The sequence below is a fragment of the Cavia porcellus genome, unplaced genomic scaffold (assembly GCF_034190915.1).
Source record: "Cavia porcellus strain 051 isolate PalLab524CR breed Dunkin Hartley unplaced genomic scaffold, mCavPor4.1 scaffold_6, whole genome shotgun sequence".
Lineage (NCBI taxonomy): Eukaryota > Metazoa > Chordata > Mammalia > Rodentia > Caviidae > Cavia > Cavia porcellus.
The window spans coordinates 90,218,749-90,221,387 of NW_026947489.1; positions in this window are offsets into that span (position 1 = coordinate 90,218,749).

The following is a 2,639-nucleotide window of genomic DNA, read 5'->3' on the forward strand; positions in this document are numbered from 1 at the left end:
CCCTCTCTCTCAGGCCGTCTTCCTGCTGCGTCTCCAGCTCTGCCTTCCTCCTGCTGGCTGGGCCCTCCCAGCCCTCGTCTGCAGCAGGCAAATTTCTACAAACAATTAAGTTTGTAATACATTCAATCCTATTACAGCCTCATTAGGCGCCGATAGCATTTGGGAGGAGGATGAGGCGGCTGGGAGGCTGATGGCCTCTGCCGCCCAGTGCCTGGAAGTGGACTGTCCCCATTTTCCAATGAACCTGAGCTCCGAGTATTTCATTATCTCCCCACATTTCCCCGGTCAAATGGGCCCGGGCATCTCTATGTCCTTTCTCTTTGCCTAAGTCTCAAGTCTCTCCTGCTCTTCCTTCCTCCAGTCCTGGGAGAATGGCTGTGGCAGCCGAAGGATGGAGATAGCAGGGCAAGAAGGACTTCCAAGCTGGGCATGGTGGCACAGGCCTGTTACCTCAGCACTCAGAAGGCTGAGGCAGGAGGATCGCCACGAGTTCGAGGCCAGCCTGAATTACACGGTGAGACCCTGTCTCAAAACACAAAAACAGAAAACCAAGAAATAAAATACAGACACCCCAACTGATAGTGAATTCAGAGCAGTCACCACTGCTGGGTAACTGTGGTCCTAAGGCGGGGAGCACAGAAGGCGGCTGCCTTGGCCCCAAGCCTGGGAGTGTGGGACCTACAGGGCAGCTAACTAACGGGGTCTCCAGGCCTGAAACTCCGCATGGGGAATGGGGGAAACAGCTGCACACATCTGGAAGAGACTTGCCTGGCTCCATTAGCCCAGGCACCAGCCGGCTGCTTTTGATGTTTAATCTCACGCCTGGCGCAGGGAGGAAACCAGTGGGATGTCAGGGGCCACTCACAGAGACACCCCTGCCACCAGCCAGCCTCCCTCCCCAGACCCCCAGGCAGCCAACTTCCAAGGCATAAATGAAATACCAGAAAACCAAACGCAGGCTGCGCTCCCACCCTCGGCTGCAGGCCGAAGGCGTCCCCCTGGGGAGGGCAGGGTGCCAGAGCCTCCCGCTCCCTGCCTGCCTGAACCCCGCCCCGCTCCCCAGCCCATCTCAGGCCCTAGAGAGCCCAGGGCCAGACCCCAGTCAGGCCCCCATCAGGGTCTTTTGGCAGAGGGCAGGCAATTGATGGAGGTTATTTTCTTCGGGGAGGGAGCTTTAGTAATCCCTGGGCTTCATCAAGTGGGTGGGGCAGGTAGGGAGGCAGAGCTGGACACAGCCCTTAGCTGTTTATAAAGTGCTTTTCAAAGAATGAGGAAACTGAGGCTCAGATAACTCTAGGAATGGATCACACATCAGACCCATGCTGCCCTCCTGGATGGGGTGGGGAGCCCGAGAGAGAGCTGGGCTGGGCTTCAGAGGAGGTTTGGAGGCAGGAAATCCCAGAAAGTTAGCGAAGGAGCCCAGTGAGTGGGAAAGCCTGTAATTCCAGCACTCTTGGAGGCTGAGGCAGAAAGATGTCAAATTCAAGCGCAGGCTGAACAACAGAACAATTTAGCAAGATCCCATTTCCAAAAAAATTAAAGTTAGTGAGAGTGTTGGTTGAGAAAAGAGGGGCTTACCCCGCAGGAGGAATCAAATTCGGCCACCGTGGGAGGTGCTGGGGGTGACAACTGGGGTTGTCAGCAAATGGGGACCCTTCTGGAGCAAGCACGTCCTTCAAGAGCTTGAAGTCTGATGTCACCTGGGCCCACAGTCACCTCAAGATTTGCTTCCGGGGCTGCACTCAGGCAGCTGCCTCATTGATGTGGCTGTGGCTGGAGGCCTCAGTCCCCAGGGACAGTGCCCCTCCACGGGGTGACTTGAGTGTCCTCCCAAAATGGCAGCCTGTTTCCCTAGAGCAGGTGACCTGGGACGGGACAAGAAGGAAGCTTCACGATCTCACCCCGGAAGTCACACGCTGCCATTTCTGGAATATTCGATCCGCTACACATAATTAGTTCTGCAGTGTGGGAGGACACACCAGACATGGGTACCGTGGTTTATTGGGGGCCAACTTCGTGGGTGGAGAGCTGGTCACCCCCACTTTACAGATGGGAACACTGAGCCTCTCTCAGGCACCCTCAGCAGATTGGTAACCCAGGCTCCTGGGGGTGGAGCCCAAATCTGAAGTTTCCAGCTGGAAGGAGGGGAACAGGGACCACAGTCAGGCCTCCCAGGCCTGTAAAATAAATATAATCACATGTTTGCTTTTGCAGAGAGCAAAGGCCTGGAGGGGAGCGGAGGGCGGGACAGGCTCCATCTAAACAGGGTTCTGCCCCAAGCCTTGTGTTTCCCATTTAAAACCGCACTTGGGTGGCTGGGAAAATAGGTCCGGTCCTGGTGCAGTTTGGGGAACTCAACCTGATAGTGTCTTGTCCTTCTTCGCTGTCTCGGAGAGTGGCTCGCAAGCTTGGTGGCTCCCTTGCAGGGTGGTCCCAGACCCTGGTCTCACCCTCCCTGAGCCACCAGGAGCTGGGCGACGGCCAATTTCCTGGTGACAGTAAATGCAGTCTTCACATCTTGGTGTCAGGGGACTCTGGGAGGAAGATCAGAGGTGGCGGAGCTGCTGGATTTTGGAGTGACACTGCAGGCTCCCCCCTGTCCCCCTTCCACCCCTCCCTACCCCCCTCCCAGTGCATGT